The 20,839-nt window shown below is 45.2% G+C and overlaps 1 pseudogene; it reads left to right on the top strand.

Moving 5' to 3' along the window:
- The first annotated feature begins 373 nt into the window (after nucleotides 1-373).
- Nucleotides 374-1,482, top strand: LOC103345154 (26S proteasome regulatory subunit 4 pseudogene; annotated as a pseudogene).
- Nucleotides 1,483-20,839: the final 19,357 nt, after the last annotated feature.

Raw genomic sequence — 20,839 nt, 5'->3', positions numbered from 1 at the left:
TCATACATGGGTAACAGGGGCACAAGAAATTGGGCCATCTTCTGCTGCTCTCCCAGGTGCATTAGCAGGGAGCTGGATCAGAAGTGGAGCAGCTGGGACGCGAAGCTTGTATCCATATGGGACGCTGGCTTCGCAGGTGGTGGTTTTACCTACTATGCCACAATATTGGCTCCTATTTATTATTAATTCATAAACAAAAATGTTTATATTTATTGTATGCAATATGATATTTTGAAAGCATATGTTGTAAAATGGCTAAATTGAACGAATTTACATATACATTATCACCTATACTTTTTTGTGATATGAACATTTAAATCTATTCTCATAACAATTTTCAAGAATACAATATATTGAAAGAGGTCAAATCAAGATGGGCCAAAGTCAGAGTTGTGATCATGGTTCTAGAGGTGGCAAGAAGGATGACAAGGACAAGAAAAAGGAATGGACCTCCTGTACCAACCAGAGTGGGGAAAAAGAAGGAGAAAACAAAGGGACCAGATGCTGCCAGCAAACTGCTGCTGGTGACACCCACACTCAGTGCTAGCTAAAATTATTGACATTAGAGAGAATTAAAGACTATCTTGGCCGGCGTCGTGGCTCAATAGGCTAATCCTCTGCCTTGCGGCGCCGGCACACCAGGTTCTAGTCCCAGTCGGGGCACCGGATTCTGTCCCGGTTGCCTCTCTTCCAGGCCAGCTCTCTGCTGTGGCCAGGGAGTGCAGTGGAGGATGGCCCAAGTGCTTGGGCCCTGCATCCTCATGAGAGACCAGGAGAAGCACCTGGCTCCCAGCTTTGGATCAGTGCGGTGTGCTGGCCGCAGCGCGCCGGCCATTGGAGGGTGAACCAACAGTAAAGGAAGACCTCTCTCTCTGTCTCTCTGTCTCTCTCACTGTCCACTCTGCCTGTCAAAAATAAAAAAAATAAAGACTATCTTCTCACGGAGGAAGAATTCATTACCTAGGCGATGGGCCCAAGCTTGTACAGGAAGCGTTTCTTGTTGCTGAAGAACATGCACCATCCATGGTGCTTATTGATGAATTTGATTCTATTGGCACAAAAAGATATGACTCAAATTCTGGCAGTGAGAGAGAAATTCAGCGAATAATGCTGGAATTTTTGAACCAGCTGGATTGGATTGGATTCAAGAGGAGATGGGAAAGTTGTTATCACCACAAACTGAATAGCAACTTTGGATCCGGCATTTAGGAGACCAGGCCACATCAACAGGAAGATGAGGCTCCCCTTGCCTGATGAAAAGACTAGGAAGTGCATCTTTCAGATTCACACATGAGCAGGATGATGCTGGCCAGTGAGGTAACCCTGGACAATGTGATCATGGCTAAAGATGACCTATCTAGTGCTGACATCAAGGCAATCTGTACAGAAGCTGGTCTGATGCCCTTGAGAGATCACAGAATGAACGTAACAAATGAAGACTTCAAAAAATCTAAAGAGCATGTTCTTTATGGAAAACAATAGGGGCCAGCATTGTAGCTTAGCAGATTAAGCCTCTGCCTGCAATGCTGGCATCCCATATGGGCACCAGTTCAAGTCTCAGCTGTTCCACTTCTGATCCAGCTCACTGCTAATGTGCCTGGGAAAGCAGTGGAAGATGGCCTAAGTACTATGGCTCCTGCACCCACGTGGGAGACCCAGATGAAGCTCCTGGCCCCGGCCACTGCAGCCATTTGGGGAGTGAACCAGTGGATGGAAGACCTCTCTTTCTCTATCTCTCCCTCTAATTCTGCCTTTCAAATAAATAAAATATTTTTTTAAAAAAAGAATGTACTCCTGGAGGGCTCTATCTTTAGTGGATCACAGCTGTGTTCAGGATAATGGCTGGAGTTTCCCCTACACCAAACAGAGGCGCCAATGGGGAAGCTGCCTGGAGGGAATCACGTTCCGGCCGGCGCCGCGGCTCACTAGGCTAATCCTCCGCCTAGCGGCGCCGGCACACCGGGTTCTAGTCCCGGTCGGGGCGCCGGATTCTGTCCCGGTTGCCCCTCTTCCAGGCCAGCCCTCTGCTGTGGCCAGGGAGTGCAGTGGAGGATGGCCCAGGTGCTTGGGCCCTGCACCCCATGGGAGACCAGGAAAAGCACCTGGCTCCTGGCTCCTGCCATCAGATCAGCGCGGTGCACCGGCCGCAGCGCGCTGGCCGCGGCGGCCATTGGAGGGTGAACCAACGGCAAAGGAAGACCTTTCTCTCTGTCTCTCTCTCTCACTCTCCACTCTGCCTGTCAAAAAAAAAAAAAAAAAAAAAGAAGTGGAATCACGTTCCAGTTGATTTATATCAGGAAACATATTGTGTATCATTCGGCGTGTGAGGCATCCTTTGGTAACTGCTGCACTCTACTTTCCCTACAAACTGTGCTCTTTACTACACACACACACACACACAAAGAATACAATAATATATTGCTATTAACTATAGTTATACAATATAACTATATAACTATACTATAGTGGTATAGGTGGAAAGCCACTGCATAGGAACCTGGGGCTGACCATACCAAGGTCAGACTATATATATATAGTTATATATATAGTTATATAACTATAGTTATACCTGTTATACAATAGGTCTCTTGAACTAATTATTCCTATCTAATTGACATTTTATACCCTTTGATTAACATATTCTAGGGGGCTGGCGCCATGACACAGTAGCTAATCCTCTGCCTGCAGTGCCAGCATCCCATATGGGCGCCAGTTCTAGTCCCGGCTGCTCCTCTTCCAATCCCTCTCTCTGCTGTGGTCTGGGAAAGCAATGGAAGATGGCTCAAGTCCTTGGGCCTCTGCACCCATGTGGGAGACCTGGAAGAAGTTTCTGGCCCCTGGCTTTGGACTGGCGCAGCTCTGGCCGTTGCGGCCATTGGGGAGTGAACCAACAGATGGAAAATCTTTCTCTCTGTCTCTCCCTCTCACTGTCTGTAACTCTACCTGTCAAATAAGTAAATAAAATCTTTAAAAAAAACATATTCTAAACTTCCTTCCCCAGTCCCTGGTAATGCCATTCTACTCTGTTCCCATGAGTTCAACTTTTTACTTTCAGGAAAGAGAAGGAAAACAAATTGTTAGTATCAGGAATGAGAAGAAACATCGTCCAAGATTCGACAGATTAAATGGTTAAGAATGATACCATTATGATTTTAATGGTCTTTGATTATTTTAAAATTTACTGTACATGAATGAAATAGATGCCTTTTCATTTGATTTTTGTTTATAGCCCTTGCCTATATTCTTGCTGAACTAGGGTTTTTTAACTTTTTACTCGTTGAACTCTTTTATTTAGTGGAGCATTAAACCTTTGCTATAATATAAATTAAAAATATGTTATCTTAAAAACTAAAAAAGGAGGAGAGAGAGAGGGGGATGGGAAGGGAAGTATCATATTTTTAGAATTGTGTCTATGAAGTGCATTGAATCTGTTCTCTTTGTATTAATATCACATTAGAATTGGGCCAGCGCCGCGGCTCAATAGGCTAATCCTCCGCCTAGCGGCGCCGGCACACCGGGTTCTAGTCCCGGTCGGGGCGCCGGATTCTGTCCCGGTTGCCCCTCTTCCAGGCCAGCCCTCTGCTGTGGCCAGGGAGTGCAGTGGAGGATGGCCCAGGTGCTTGGGCCCTGCACCCCATGGGAGACCAGGAAGAGCACCTGGATCCTGGCTCCTGCCATCGGATCAGCGCGGTGCGCCGGCCGCAGCGCGCCGGCCGCGGCGGCCATTGGAGGGTGAACCAACGGCAAAAGGAAGACCTTTCTCTCTGTCTCTCTCTCTCACTGTCCACTCTGCCTGTCACAAAAAAAAAAATCACATTAGAATTGTGTTGTAGTGATTATCATATATTTGCTGTGGCTCTGAGAATCTAATGTATTAATAAATTCCATAAAAATAAAGTGGTGATAAGAAAATAATGAGAACAATTGAGGGGCAGAGCAGGACGGCAAGCATATCAGGTGCTCCAGCAATAGCCTCCTCCCAATCCTCAGAACCAGTTTGGAGAGCTATTCGTGCACCAGTCACCTTCACAGGAACTGCAGAAAACAGGAGAGAGACCACAGAGCCTGGTTTTAGTGCAATAAGAAGAAACTACACATTGAAGAAGGCAGAATGGAGAGAGTTGCCCACATCTCCTCTCCTTCAACCCCAGGCAGCACAGTATAGAAAGAGATGCCTCCCACTTGGGGAAGGGAGAGGGTTAAGTCCAAGCCTTGGACTTGCAACTCAGTACCAGGCCCACCATAGTGAAACTCAGTTCCAGACAGGGCCCCACAGCCTTTGCCCCCAGGCTAGTACTGAGCCTCTAGACCCTTCTCAGCCAGGTTGCCAAGTGGTTACCTCTACCACACCTCACCCAATCTCACGCAGAGAGCAAGGAGCAGGATTCCAGTTGCTTGGGAACAGAGTGGCGATGTATACACAGGAACTCAATGTTGGGCCTGCTGTGGTGAGACCCAGCACCAGATAGAGTCCCAAGGCTTCCATTCTCAGTCTAGACCTTACACAGACAGAGATCTGTGCCCCAGTGGGTTGGACTAGTGTTTTGGCCTGAATCACTACCAGGTTTGCATAAGCCTGATGTTCATCCATAAGACTGTGCAGGGCCCTGTGAGAATCAGGTATGACCCAGCTCACCCAGCTTAGTGTCACCCTGGCTGGCCAAGGAACTGCCTATATCACCCCTCCCTCAATCTTAAGGCAGACAATGAGGGACAAGATTCTAGTCACTAGGGAGTAGGACAGGAAAGTTAACACAGGATTGTGCCATGGAACTTAGTGTTAGCCTGGCAAAGCCCAATACTGGGCAGATTCTAATGGTCCCAGATTCTAATGATCCTTATTTCCAGGTCAGTGTGGATGGAGGTTCAGTGCAATTCGAGACCTGAAGGCCCAGCATCACCAGTTGTTGATTGTAGCAAGCTCAGGCCATGAGTCCAACTCAATATAACAAGTATCCCATAGCAGTGTGGACCTTGGTCCTATTCCCTGTGTTGCATTGGTCATGGAAGGCTTTGGTCTCTGACTGTGATCTAGCATTGTGGCATTGAAGGACATGGAACTATTAACTCCATTCTTTCCCTAACTGCAGGCAGCACACAATGGAGAGAGTAATTGTGTACATGGAGTAAGCAAATAGATAGGTGGAAAGCCACTGCATAGGAACCTGGGGCTGACCATACCAAGGTCAGACCTAGAGCAAGGTGAACCCTGTTGTGCCTGACCACAGGCCAGTGACTGTGAATAAAGCATCTAGGTCTCCTCTGATCCTAGGCTTGAAGGATGGACTACCCTTTTAAAGCATGCCCCTAGTTCATTCTGAGTAATACCACCTACTGTGGTTAACAATTCTACTGATTTGTTAGTTCAAGTCCTTGATTTTGTGTTATATTATATATTATATATTATATATTGTATATGTTATATGTATTACATGTTATATAGTGTATCTATATTCTATATTATATTATGTATATTATATAACATATATTTAATGTACTATAATATATAATACATAATATGATATAGTATATATTATATGATATTATATAGTACATAATATATAATATGCATTATATAATATATACTATATGTATTATATATTAAATATATATGTTATATAACATATATAACATGTATATATTAATATGTATGTAAATATATATTTCTTGGGGCTGGATCTCTGGTGTAGTGAGCTAAGCTTCTATTTGTGGTGCTGGTACTTCATATGGGTGCTGGTTTGTGTCCCTGCTGCTGCTCTTCTGATCCAGCTCTCTGCTGTGGCCTGGGAAAGTGGCAGAAGATGGCCCAAGTCCTTGGGCCCCTGCATCCACATGGGAGACCTGGAAAAACCTCCTGCTCCTGGCTTCAGATTGGCGTGGCTCTGGCTGTTGCAGCCACTTGGGGAGTGAACCAGCAGATGGAAGACCCTTTCTCTCTGTCTCTCCTTCTCTCTGCCTGTAACTCTGCCTCTCAAATAAATAAAGTCTTTAAAAATATATATATTTCCTATACATTGTTTATAAGTATTTTATAAATTAACTGTTAGTTTTTTAATTAATTATTTTATTTTTTTAGGAATACAAATTTTGTAAGTACAACTTTAGGAATATAATTAGTCTCCCCACAATACCTGCCCTCCCACCCACACTCCCACTCCTCCTCCTCCTCCCTCTCCCCTTCGTAGTCCCATTCTTCATTAAGATGCATTTTCAATTAACTTTGTACACAGAAGTCCAACTCTATACTAAGTAAAGATTTTAACAATTTGCACACACATATACACACCCAAAAAAACCTGTTTGAGTGCATAACTATTATTCTTTATTAAGTGTGTAGCTTGTACTATCACCATTAATCCAGTGAGACATTTTCTCCAGGAAAATCATTAAGTGTCCACCTTGAAGTCCTGATTTGGTTCCTTCTGACTTCTTGTTTGCTAATCTTAAAAAGCAGCATCCATTTGTCTTCAGTTAATAATGTAAAAAAGATTGCACTGACATGGCTAAATCCCCAGGATCTAGTTCTTCAGGAATGGACTAAATGGCTGGTATCATTGCTTACAAAACTGTCTTGAATTTGATGGAGTTTATGTTGAGCAATAAAATTTATATTTTGTATTTTTACATTTCTAATTTTTAACTTTTAGTTCCATTTTTCCATGAAAAGTTTGAAGTCCCCTTGAATACGCTTACCTTGCTCTTTACCTCTTATATCTGCATGCCAAAAAAAGGCAACTTGCAATCCATAATGTCAATCCCAGGTACATTCCATGCATTCATTAAAATGAACAATTTATATGACTTAAGATGCAAGTATGTTATATAAAAAATGAAAAATAAAATATTAATTTGAAAAAAGATGCAAATAACACCTGGAAGAGAACCACATTCCAGAAGCATTCACATAACTACTTCCAGCACATATTTGCTAAATTCCTAACATACATAAAGGCTTACACCTTTGAAACTCAACTCTGTTTTTCATATTTTTGTACAATGGCCAATGATATTGGCAAAAATTTTGCTCAAAGTCATCTGTGGAAATGCCTTCATATTTTAAAATGAGTACAGAAAAAAAGCCAATCTGATTTGAAAATACTATTGCCTAGGATAGACCAGTAAAATATTAAGATTCTAGCTGTAGCAGTGAGAAATATCTGAGTCCATGATCAGAATCCTGGTCAGAATCCTAATGAGAATGAGATAGGCACTCATGATCAGCCAGACACTGTTGGAATCACCTAATGCGCACTTTAATTCTTACATCAATCTAGAAGGCATGTACTCTTACTGTGCCCAACTGACAAATGAGGGAACATAGGCTCTGAGATTAACTACCTTGGTTAGAAAAAGACAGTGAGGCAATGACAATGTGGAAACCAGAATCAAAACCCAGGAATTATGACTCTAAAATCAAGCTCAAAAGCTGTAAGAGCTTGAAAATAATTTTTAAAAAAATTCCCTGGGCCTCAATGTACCCATTTGTAAAATGGGAATGATGTAGGTCCTCTAGTGCTGGGAAGTAGTGAGACTTGCTGCATTAAAATAGTCTACTTCTTATCTTAGTCTTTGGATATCTGCAGAATTAGTCAAGAAAAAGAAGCATAACTAAGTGAAAGCTTTTAGAATACATGTTCTCAAATCTTTTCTCCAAAAAATTGTCCAAAGATATTTAGTGGCATACCCAATAGATTTTTGTTCTCATTCCTAAATTTATTTTTTTCCATTTTTCATTTCACTATGATGAGGGTTCTTCAAAAAGTACATGGGAAAATATAATGAAAAGGTAAGTTCATTTTGGTGCAAAATATTTTAAATGCAGACCTAGACTTTTCATAATATGTATTTTTTCCATGAACTTTTCAAAGACATCCCATACAAATGACAGATTCTTTTGTGTTGTCTTATAGTTGCCAGAGGTCTGAGTATGCACATTGTTGTTAGCACCAGACATTGGGAAAATACTCAAGGAAGAGGTAGCACATTTTTGAAGGATGAAGGATATTTGGGGGTACAGATTCTTGGAAGATGGTGCGACAGCCAGGTCTATACAGTATTTTAACCTCTCAGGGCAGCCAGAGAGCAAAAGCAAAATGCATGGATAGCATTTTAACAAGTCTAGTTTACAAGGTATCGACCAATACTTCCAAATTCAGGTAGATAAGGACAGACCACCAACAATCACATTACCTACTTGAAAGCAATATCTGTGTATGAGGGGGGAAAAGTACAGTGTGCTTCCCACTTACACAGATGCCACATCCACAGATGCAACCAACCAGACAGAAAATATCTGGACAATAATTGCTCAGGTACTAAAAGTGTAAAGACATTTTTGTTGTCATTATTCTCTAAACAACCTGGTCAAGCAATTATTTGCACAGCACTTCGACTGGATTAGATACTGTTAGTGATCTAGGGATGTTTTAAAGTATCTTGGAGGATGTGCACAGGGTTTATGCAAATACTATACCATTTTTAAAAAGATTTATTTACTTATTTGAATGTCAGAGTTACAGAGAGAGAAAGAGGTCTTCCATCTGCTGGTTCCTTCCTCAAATGGCTACAATGACCAGGACCAAGCCAAGCTGAAGCCAGGAGCCATGAGCTTCCTCTGGGTCTCCCATGTGAGTTTAGGGGCCCAAGCACGTGGGCCATCTTCTGCTGCTTTTCCTCAGGCTGTTAGCAGGGAGCTGGGTTGGAAGTGGAGCAGCCAGGACACAAACCAATGCCCATATGGGATGCTGGTGTTGCAGGTGGTGGCTTTACCCTTTATGCCTCAACGCTGGCCCCACTACACCATTTCTTTAAGGGTTATGACAATCTGCAGATGTTGCTATCTATATCTTGCCACCAATCCCCCATGGATATTGAGGGTCGACTGTCACAATGGTACAGCTTCTGTCAAAGTTGATAATGAGAGAATCACAAATAGTCAACTCACTGGCAAGAACAGCTGAAAATTTTTCAACCTCAAGTGACTTCAAGGTTGCTCCAGCTGAAGTGCTGGAGCAGCATAACCCAGCTGATACCTCGGAGCTCCTTTCCAGGACAGGAGCTCACGATGATGAGAAATCACTGCAGATGGAATGACAATTCCATAGGGAATGAACAAAAGCCACTAAAAAAATGAGAAGGTCCAAACATGTGCTGATCACACATGCTCACACATGTGACTATTGAGGACCTGTAATGTGTCTAGTCAGAACAGAGGGGTGCTCTAGCATAGAACACCAGATTTGGAAGATCTTATAGGAATACCAAATACCCATTAATTAATAAGTTTATATTGCTTACATGTTAAAAATGATAATATTTTTGGTAAATGGAGTTATATTATTAAAGCTATCATAAGTTTATACATTTTAAAATGTAGTTACTAGAAAAATATCAATTGGGGCTGGAATTGTGGTGCACCAGGTTAAGCAGCAGCCTACAATGTCGGCATCTACGTGAGCATGGGTTCCATTCCCAGCTGCTCTGCTTCCCATTCAGGTCTCTGCTAATGTACCTGGGAAGGCAGCAGAAGATGGTCCAAATACTTGGGCCCTTTCACTCATGTGGGAGGCCCAAATGGAGTTTCAGGCTCCCAGCTTTGGCTTGGCCCAACTCTAGCCATGGTGGCCACTTGTTGAGTGAACCAGGGAATGGAAGAGCATTCTCTGTCTCTTTCTCTGTATAACACTGCCTTCCAAATAAATAAATCTTTTTTAAAGAAAATTTTAAATTACATATGGCTAACATTATATTTCTAGTACTCAGCATTCCATCATATTACTGAAGTTTGAGATGCTTTTTAAACATCTCAAGTGGCAAAGTCAACTTGGCAGCTGGATGTATATGACAGAAGCATGGAGGAATGAGCAGAGTTGGATACACAATATTTAGAGTCACCAACTTAAGAAGTACTCAAAGACATGAAACTAGCTAGAACTTCCTAGGAAGTAAATACGTGTAGTAAAAAAAGGATAAGTAACCGAGGTCTGAGCACTGCAACACTCCGAGGTGTGGAAAGTGAGAAAGGTCCAGGAGGATGTAGGTGAACAGACAGCAGTCTCTAAAGACTCAGGTCGGGGAGTGATCAATAGTGTCAAGTGCTGCCAAAAGGTCAAGTACATGATGCCTAAAAAGTCCCCGTTGCATTCTGCAGTGTGGAGGGCAGCTGTGTGATGGTATCTGGTACTTCCATCAGGAGGGAATATGGGAAAGATTCGAGGTCAAAAGAAGGAAGACAAGCTGGCACTCAATTTCAATATGAAGTGCTTGAGTTAAAGACATCGGATTCGAGTCCATTTCTAAGTGGATCAAAAGCCCAGGAGGTAAATGCCTATACTAGAATAGAGAAGGGTGTTTTGGCATCTCTGATGTGGCTTATAATGCTGGCTCATTGCCAGAAGCACATTGACCTAGGGTCTTAAGCACATATTGCTTCTCCCAACCTCTGGGATGTGACGGAGTATTGTGTGAGCAGGATCACCTGCAGGGACAAGGTGTGGCCTCTATACATATCTGGAAAACTCTGCAACTGGGCTAGACAGGTTATTACACATGCAGACCAGCCACTAAACTTTGCACTGTCTGGGGAGCAAAAGTACAAATGAAGGCCCCGGGCTCACGTCCTTAGTCTCCTCTTCCCATTGCCAGCTATGGCCTATACCATGGGGCATCTCACACAACAGTCCTAAGAATACCTTAGCCTGCACCTCCAGGTTATGTCCATCCTTTACTATCACCAAAAGTGGCTGCTTGCACATCAGTTGGGTGGAAGAGAATGTGTACCCTAGGAAATCCCGGAGAACACTGCCTGATAAGCCCTGCATGCATCTTTGGGGAATGAGGATGCCAGAAACATTTTCTACAAAAGTACTAGGGTATGGGGACATAGTGGGGCATATCCCTGTGTTATAATGGACTCTTAGCTCTGTGGTCCAAGAAAGGCTCTCTAAATAGTACACCCCAGCAGTAGGTCAGAGGTTAAGTGTGTACTGATCACATACCAGAGAAGCACATCAGGAGATGGGAGAAATAGGAGAAAGGAGGCAGATGGAATTTCTTTACTGGTTTCATTTCCATCATTCTTCACTCTAACTCCTTTTTTTGATGACAGTGTAGAACTATTTTAAATTTTTACTTTTTTATTTGAAAGGCATAGAGAGAGAGAGAGAGAGAGAGAGAGAGAGAGAGCAAGAGCACCCAACCATTGTTTCACTCCTTAAATGCCTGCAATAGCTGGAACTGAGAAAGGCCAAAGTCAGGAGCCAGAAACTCAATACAAGTCTCTGAAGCTGATGGCAGGAACTCAAGTGCTTGAGCTAGTACCTACTGCTTCCCAGAGAGCATATTAGCAGGAAGTAGGAGATGAGAGCAGAGCCAAGACTCCAGGCACTCCAAAGTGAGAGGTGGATGTGTAACTGCTGTGTAAAACACCATACCAGCCTAATTTGCTTTTTAAAAGCTTTTTTAAAAAATCATTTGAAAGGCAGAGAAATAAAGGGAGAGAAAGAGAAAGAGAAAGAGAAAGAGAAAGAGAAAGAGAAAGAGAAAGAGAAAGAGAAAGAGAAAGAGAAAGAGAGAAAGAGAGGGAGGGAGGAAGGGAGGGAGGGAGGAAGGGAGGGAGAGAGAGAAATGAGAATCTCCAATCTGCTGCTTCACTTACCAGATGCTTGCAACAGTTAGCACTGGGCTAGACTAAGGCTAAGAGTTGAAATCACAGTCATGGGCTCCCAGGTGACTGGCAGGGACCCAATTACTTGAGCGATCACAGGCTTAATATGACAGTGAGTAATGCCAGTAAGCTGGAATTGGGAACAGACCATGGACTTGAATCCAATATTGGAAGTGGGAAACCTAGTAAATATATGACCTGTTGGACCAAATGAACATTTCACAGATTTACTTTTTTAAAACAAACTTTGATTTGTTTTAAATTCAAAGAATGAGAAAGAAAGACTGAAAGGGAGAGACATCTCCCATCTGCTACTTCACTCCACAAATCTCCACAATATACAGACCTATCTACCATGGAAATGGCTTAATTATAACAAATTAATTAATTAAATAATTAAAAAGGAAGACAGGGGCAGACATTGTATCATAAGGAGGCAAGCCACAGATTTCTACCACTTCATCTAATATGAGAGCCAGAGTTCAAATATAGGCTGCTCTCGTTCAAATCAAGCTCTAAGCAAAAGTCCCTAGGAAGGCAGAGGAAGGTTATTCAAGTACGTGGGGCCCTACCACAAATATACAGGAGACCGCTATGGAGTTCCCCTCTCCTGACTTCAATGTGGCCAGGACTCAGTCTCTAGGCTATTTGGGGTTTAAACAAGCAGAAAGGAGATCTACTTCACTCTGTCTCTGCTTCTCTCTGTGTCACACTGCCTTTCTAAGAAAGAAAAAAAATGTTAAAAACGATAAAGTAAGAGAGAACAGGAACACATGGAGATCAACAGACATTCAGAAATGGCCCATCTGCTATTTCCCTCCCCACATTTATAAAACCCCTAGTGCTAGGCTAGGCTAAATATCAGAGCAAGGAGCTGACTCTAGGCCTACTGCCTCCTGCAGTGTGTATCCTCAGCAAGCTGGAATTGCCAGTGGGGCCTGGACCTCAACTCAGGCTCCATAAGGTGGGACACGGGCATCCTAAGAAATATCAAACCTGTTGCAAAAAAAGACACATGGCACCATATGACCTACCAGGATCCAAATTGTCTGTGATTGAAAGGCACACGCAGACAGCTACAGATGGACTGAGACAGTGAGGAAGAAAGAGAAAAGGGAGCTTCCATCAGCTAGTTCAGTACCCAAATGCGCACAATACCTACTGCTGCTCCTGTGAAACTTTAAGATCTATAGTAATTAATTAATTAATAAGTTAGTTACCTGCAAAAGTAGAGGGGGTGCTGGGGAACTTCATCAGAAAGCGATGACATAGCTTGCACCTCCCGGAATCCTTAACTGAGACAGGAGTGCATTCCTGGTGCTCTGGCTCCCATGCAGTTCCCTGCTAACGTGTCTGGGAAGAAAGAGGAAGGAGGCCCAAGTTCTTGTACATCATCACTCACGTGGGAGAGACCCCGGTACAGTTTTTGTCTCCTGGCTTCCCACTGGGACCACACCCAGCCTCTGAGACTATTTGGAGTGTGAACTAGCACATGAGAGTTTGTTTTCTTTTTCTGTTTCTGCTTCACTCTCGGTCACTCTGCCTTTCAAAGAAAGAAAATATCTTTTTTTTAAAGATATATTTATTTACTTGAAAGGCAGAGTTATTGAGAAGAAGAGGCACAGGCAAAGAGAGAGCATTCTCCATATGCTGGTTCACTCCCCAAATAGCTGCAATGGCTGGAGCCGGGCCAGTCCAAAGCCAGGAGCCAGGAATTCTTCTGGGTCTCCCATGTGGGTGCAGGGGTCCAAGCACTTGGGCCATCTTCCACTGCTTTCTCAGGTGAATTAGCAGGGAGCTGGATTGGAAGTGGAGCAGCCAGGACTCGAAGTGGTGCCCATATAGGATTCCAGCACTACAGGTGGCAGCTTAACCTGCTACACCATAGCCAAGGCACCAGCCCTGAAAATGTCTTTCAACACAACCAACAAAAGGTAGAGAGAGAGAGGGTTATACCAGATTGACAGACAGGCAGGCAGGCAGAAATCTCCCATCTGCTCTTTCCGTGCCCAAATCTCAGAAACACCTAGTTCAGGGCCAGGTTAAAACCATGCCTGAGGAGCTGACTCCAGGCCTCCAGAGTCTGTCAGGATCCCAAGTACTTCAACGATCACCTGCTGCCTCCTGCAGTGTGTAGCCCCAGGAAGCTGGAATGGCCAGTGGGGCCTGGACCCCAACCCAGGCTCTGCAAGGTGGGACATGGGCACTCTCAGGAATGTTGCACCTGTTGCCACAATGCACATTGCACAAGTTGCCCTTTCAGGTTCAAAACTGTCTGTATTTGAGAGGCACACACAGATGGACTGGGATAGGGAGGGAGAAGAAACAGATAAAAGAGATCTTCCAACAGCTAGTTTGGTCCCCAAAGGCATGAAAAACTCACTGCTGCTCCTGTCATGGTAAAGCAAAACTTTAATATATATAGCAGTTAGTTAATTAATTAAATAGGTTAGTTACCTGTAAGACAGAGAGGGTACTGGCGAACTTCAGCAGAAAGAGAAGGTGCAGCTTGCAACTCCCGTAATGCATATCTGAGGCAGGGTGGATTCCCGGTGGATCAGGTTCTAACACAGCTCCCTGTTAACATGCCTGGAAAGGCAGAGGAAGGTGGCCCAAGTCCACGGGCACCCAGCACCCATGAGGCAGAGATCTGGATGCAGTTTCTGTCAACTGGCTTCCCACTGGGACCCAACCCAGCCTTTGAGACCCTTTGGGAGTGTGAACCAGGGGATGAGAGGTCTCTCTGTCTCTGCTTCTCTGTGTGGCACTCTGCCTTTCACAGAAAGAAAATATCTTTCCACACAATCAATAAAAGGCAGAAGACAGAAGATAACAGACAGACAGACAGACAGAAACCTCCCATTGCTCCTTCCCTCCCCAAATTTTGTAAACAACTGATTTGGGGCCAGCTTTAAACCAGGCCCCAGGAGCTAACTCCAGGCCTCCAGAGTCTGTGACAGGATCCCAAGTGCTGCAAATGTTACCTGCTGCCTCACCCAGTAAGCTGCAATGGCCACCCCACCCTAGGCTCTGCACATGAGCTCTTTGGATGTTCTGGGATACCAGCATCCAAAGATACATTGGATCTGTTGCAACAAATGTGCATTGCACAAATTGACCATCCAGGATCAACACTGTCTATTTGAAAGTCACAAACAGAAAACTACAGATGGACTGAGACAGTGAGGAAGAGAGAGAGAAAAGGGAACTTCCATCAGCTGGTTCAGTCCTCAAATACCTGCAATACTTACTTACTGCTGTTCCTGGCATGGTAAAGCAAAGCTTTGAGATGTACAGTAACTAATTTATAAACAAATAGGTTAGTTATCTGTTAAAGTGGAGAAGGTGTTGACGAACTTTGGCAGAGACTGATGATACAGCTTGCAACTACTGCAACCCATATTGAGGCAGGGTGGATTTCTAGGGGCTCCGCCTCTGATCCAGCTCCCTGCTAACATGCTTGGGAAGGCAGAGGAAGGTGGCCCAAGTCCTTGGGCTCCTGCCACCCACATGAAGGAGAACCCAGTACAGTTCCTGTCTCCTGGCTTCCCACTGGGACCAAACTCAGCCTCCAAGGCCATTTAGGGAGTAAACCAGTGGATGCGAGGTCTTGTTCTCTTTCTGTCTGCTTCTCTCTGTGTTACTCTGCCTTTCAAGGAAAGAAAATATCTTTCAACACCATCAGTAAAAGGCACAGGGACAGAGAGTGACAGACAGACAGACAGGCAGACACCTCCCATCTGCTCTTTACCTTCCCAAATTTCTGAAACACCTGGTTTTGATCCAGGTTGAGGCCTGTCCCCATAAGCTAATTCCAGGTCTCTCATGTGGCAGAGACCCAATTCCTCTGGCCGTCACCTGCTGCCTCCCAGAGGGTGACTGGGTAGGAAGCTGGAATTGGAATAGGGTCTGGACAGGAAGCCAGGCCTTCCCCTGTAGGGTGTGGTTATCACAGGATTTATCAGATCCCCTTGACCACATGCTTATCCCCCAGCCACACATTTTTCAGTCCTGCTTCTGGGCACTGGAGTTGAGGACAGGCAGGTTAAGGAGCAGCTGGTGCTGTGGCCAGGCATCACATATGAAGATGGTTTCCAGTCCGGGTTCTGGACTTATCACAGCTCCCAGATAACGCACCTGGAAAAGCACTAGAAGATGTCCAGGGCTCCCTGGGCTGCCTACCAACCTCACGGGAAACCTGGATGGTCTTGCAGGCTCCTGGCTTCGACTTTCCCAGGCCAGGTAACTGCAGCCATCTGGGGAGTGCCCCAGCACCAAGATTGCTCGCTTGTTCGCTCTCTCACTCTGTGACCGTCTGATTCTCAACAAATCTGCCTTTCATATAAATGTAAGAATCTCAAAGGAAGATCAGATAAACAAATACAATGGTCAAAAATTAAAATCAAATGTATAATTTTGTTGATTTGAAATGCAGACAGCAAGACAGAGAGAAAGAAGAGTGGAATGGAAGAATTGCCTAGGTGCTGTTTCAGTCCCCAAATGCCAGCATTATGCACTGCCATCCCTGCCATGTGACAGCTTCCCTAGAAGTCACGTATTATGTATAATTAATGAATTAACTGATTAACTCATTAATTGACATAAAAGGCTGGGAGCAGGCTAGCTCCATGGCTCAGGGTGCTAAGCACCTGCTACCAACCTGGGCATGCGCCCTGGCAGCCAGGGTTCCATTGCCAGCTGCTCTGCTTCCCATGCAGCTGCCTGCTACAGGACTGGGAAGGCAACAGAAGACAGCCAAAGTACTCAGACACCTACACCCACAGGGGAGACCAGGATGGACCATCCCCTGCACTGTCTCTCCCTGTGTCTGTCACTCTGCTTTTCCAAATAAGGAAAGAAATCTTTGAGAGCAGTATGTCAGCAGGAGAGTGACACAGGGAGATAGACAGATCGACAGACAGATGGATTTCTCCCATCCTATATTTCCTTCCCCATATTGCTCAAAACACTGCTGCTGGGCAAGGGTGTTGCCCAGCACCAGAAGCTGACTCCAGGCCTCCAGGGTCTGTGTCAGGATCCCAAGTACTTCAACCCTCACCTGCTGTCTCCTGCAGTGTGTGTCCCTAGCATGTTGGAATGGCCAGTGGGACCTGCACATCAACCCAGGCTTTGCAAAGTGGGACACAGGCAATCAAAGATACATCGGATCTATTGCAAAAAAAAATGCACATTGCACAACTTAAACAAAATTGTCTGAATTTGAAAGGGTCCCACAGACAGCTAGCTACAGATGGACAGAGACAGTGAGGAAGAGATAGAGAAAGGATACCTTCATCAGCAACATCGGGCCCAAAATGCCTGCAATACCGATTGCTGCTTCTGTCATGGTAACATGAAACATTAAGCTCTATAATAATTCATTAATTGATTAAAAAGGTAGTTTCCTGTCAAGCACAGAGAGTGCTGGCTGGCAAACTTCAGCAGAAGTGATGATGCAGCTTCCAACTCCCCCATTCTTAACTGAGACAGCAGTACCTTCCCGGTGCTCCAGTTCCCATGCAGCTCCCTGCTAACATCCTGGGAAGGCAGAAGAAAGTGTCCTAAGTCCTTGAGATACTGTCACATATATTGGAGAGACCCTGGTTCAGTTCCTGTATCCTGGCTTCCCACTGGGACCCCACCAAGCCTCTGACCCTTTGGGGTGTATGTCATCAGGAGAGTGACACAGTGAGACGAACAGATTGACAGACAGATGAAATCTCCATCTGCTGTGTTCCACTCCACATTTATAAAACATCAGTGCTGGGAGAGGCTGTAGCCTGACACCAGGAGCTGAATCCAGGTCTCCAGGTTCTGGGGCAGAATTCCAAGTGCTTTAAGCAACACCAGCTGGCTCCCACAGTGTGTGTCCAGCAAGCTGGAATGGCCAGTGGGGCCTGGACCCCAACCCAGGCTCTGCAAGCTGGGATCCAGACGTCCCAGGAAATATGGGACTCGTTATGACAGATGGGCATCACACAACTTGACCTTTCAGGATCAAAACTGTATTCGAAAAGCACACAGAGGGTCTGGTGCTGTGGTACAGAAGGTTAAGCCATGGACTCTAGCTAAGACATACCATTTGGGTTCAGATTCGAGTTTAGCCTGCTCCAGTTCTGATTCAGGTGCCTGCTAATGTGCCTGGTAAAGCACTGGAAGACGGGCAAAGTCCCTGGGCCTCTGCACACACGTGGCAGACCTGGAAGAAATTTCTGGCTCCTGGCTTGGCCTGACACTGATTTGTTACCATCACTTGTAGAGTCATCCAGTGGATGGATGATCTCTCTCTATCTCCCCTTTTCTGTCTATAACTCTCTCTTTCATATAAATGAATAATTTTAAAGATTTATTTATTTGAAAGACTTGCATTATATATATAATATAAATAATATATATTATATATATATATATATATATATATAGAGAGAGAGAGAGAGAGAGAGAGAGAGAGAGAGAGAGAGAGACAGGGAGAGTCTTCCATCTTTTGGTTCACAGCCCAATGGCCAGACCTAAGTCAATCTGAAGACAGGAGCCAAGAGCTTCTTCTGGGTCTCCCACCAGGGTACAGGGGCCATGGATTTCCCCATCCAGTGCTGCTTTCCCAGGTGCATTAGCAGGGAGTGGATAAGAGTGGAGCACCTGGGACTAAACCAGTGCCCATATTGGATGCTGGCACTGCAGTCCAGGGTTTGAACCCAGTGTCACAGTGCTTGCACCTGAATATATCTTTAAAAAGAAAAGGAGAATAGAAAGAACAAACGGCTAGCTCCAGATGGACTAAGAAAGAAAGTAAAAAGGAGAAAAGAGATCTTCGGTTGGCGCCATGGCTCAATAGGCTAATCCTCCACCTAGCGGTGCCGGCACACCAGGTTCCAGTCCCAGTCGGGGCGCTGGATTCTTTCCCGGTTGCCCCTCTTCCAGGTCAGCTCTCTGCTGTGGCCTGGGAAGGCAGTGGAGGATGGCCCAAGTGCTTGGGCCCTGCACCCCATGGGAGACCAGGAGAGGCACCTGGCTCCTGCCTTCGGGTCCGCGCGTGCACCGGCCGCAGCGCGCCAGCCGTGGCGGCCATTGGAGGGTGAACCAATGGCAAAAGAAAGACCTTTCTCTCTGTCTCTCTCACTATCCACTCTGCCTGTCAAAAAAAAAAAAAAAAAAAGAAAAAGAAAGAAAAAAAAAGAGAGATCTTCATTAGCTAATTCAGTCTCCAAATACCTGAGATAGTCAATGCAGCTCATTTCACGGAAATGCAAAACTTAAAGATCAACAATAATTTATTAATTAATAGCTTCATTAATACCTATGAAAACGGACAGAGTGTTGGCAACCTTCAGCAGAAAGAGAAGGTGCAGCTTGAAACTCCCACAATGTATATCTGATCAGGGGTGGATTCCCGGGGATCAGGTTCTGATGCAGCTCCCTCCTAGCATGCCTGGGAAGGCAGAGGAAGGTGGCCCAAGTCCCTACCATCCTCGTGGGAGACCTGGAATCAGAGAAGCAGACACAGAGAGAGAAAAGATACCTCTCATCCGAAGCCAGCACTCGCTCTGATTTTACAGGTAACCAACCTGTGAATTCATTAATTAACTAATTACTATGGATCCTTTTTTTTTTTTTACAGGCAGAGTGGACAGTGAGTGAGAGAGAGAGAGAAAGGTCTTCCCTTTGCCGTTGGTTCACCCTCCAATGGCCGCCACGGCCAGCGCGCTGCGGCCGGCGCACCACGCTGATGCAAAGGCAGGAGCCAGGTGCTTCTCCTGGTCTCCCGTGGCGTGCAGGGCCCAAGCACTTGGGCCATCCTCCACTGCACTCCCGGGCCATAGCAGAGAGCTGGCCTGGAAGAGCGGCAACCGGGACAGAATCCGGTGCCCCGACTGGGATTAGAACCCAGTGTGTCGGCGCCGCTAGGCAGAAGATTAGCCTGTTGAGCTAGGGCACCGGCCATTATGGATCTTGAAGTTTAGTGTTATCATGTCAGGAGCAGCAGTGGGTCCTGTGGGCATTTTGGGACTGAACAAGTTGATGCAAGATCTCTCTCGTCTCTCTCTTCTTCGCTGTTGCAGTCCATTGTAGCTGTCTATGGGACGCTGCCCCAGAACCAGGTGACCAGGATTCAGATCTGGGACCTGGCTTCCAACTGGCCAAGCACTAGGTATTTCTGAATTTCGGGGAGATAAAGAGCAGATGGGGATTTTCTGTCTGTCACCCTATGTCTCTCTGCCTTTTACTTATTGTTTTGAAAAATATTTTCTTTCTATGAATGGCAGAGTGATGCAGAGAGAAGCAGAGGCAGAGAGAGACAGAGACCGCTCATCTGCTGGTTCACTCCTGAAAGGGTCTCAGAGGCTGAGTGGTGCCCCACGGGAAACCAGGAGTGGTGAACTGCACTGGGGTCTCTCTCAAGAGAGTGACGTAGACGCCCAGACTGGGGCCACCTTCATCAGCCTTCCCAGGCACAGGAGCAGGGAGCTGCATCAGAACCTGAGTCGCAGGTAATTGAACCTCATCAGGTATGGATTGTCGCAGTTACAAGGCATATCATCGCTTTCTGCTAAATTTTGCCAGCGCTGTCTCCACCTCTCCTTGGTAACTCTCCTATAAATTAATCAGCTACTATAGACCATAAAGATTTGTGTTACCGTAACAGGAGCAGCCCTAGATATTGTGGGCATTTGGGGAGCAAAGTTGTCAAAGAAGGTCTCTGTCTATTACTAACTGTCTCGTTACATCTGTAGGTCTCACTGTGTGTCATTCAATTACAGTTTTGATCTTGGAAGTTGTAGAATGTACATTTAATGCGACAGATCTGAATTACTTGGGATGCTCCTTAGAACCTTGCAGAGCCTAGGTTGAGGTCTATGCTCCACTGGCAATGCCAGGTTGAGGCCATAGACATTGAGGGAGTGCTTTTCTTTTTAAAGATTTATTCAGGGGCCAGTGCAGTGGCACAATATGTTAAAGCCCTAGTGTGCAGTGCCAGCATCCCATATAGCATCGGTTCACGTCCCGGGTGCTCCACTTCTGACCCCCATCCTGCATATAGACCTGGTAAAACATCACAAGATGGCCCAAATCCATGGCCCACTGTATGCATGTGGCAGACCCAGAAGAAGCTTTAGCTTCTGGTTTTGGATCTGCTTAGCTCCGGCAATTCCGGCCACTGGAAAGTGAACCAAC

The sequence above is a fragment of the Oryctolagus cuniculus genome, chromosome X (assembly GCF_964237555.1).
Source record: "Oryctolagus cuniculus chromosome X, mOryCun1.1, whole genome shotgun sequence".
Taxonomy (NCBI): domain Eukaryota; kingdom Metazoa; phylum Chordata; class Mammalia; order Lagomorpha; family Leporidae; genus Oryctolagus; species Oryctolagus cuniculus.
Note: the sequence above shows the minus strand (reverse complement) of the source record. Positions and strands in the feature narration are given on the sequence as shown.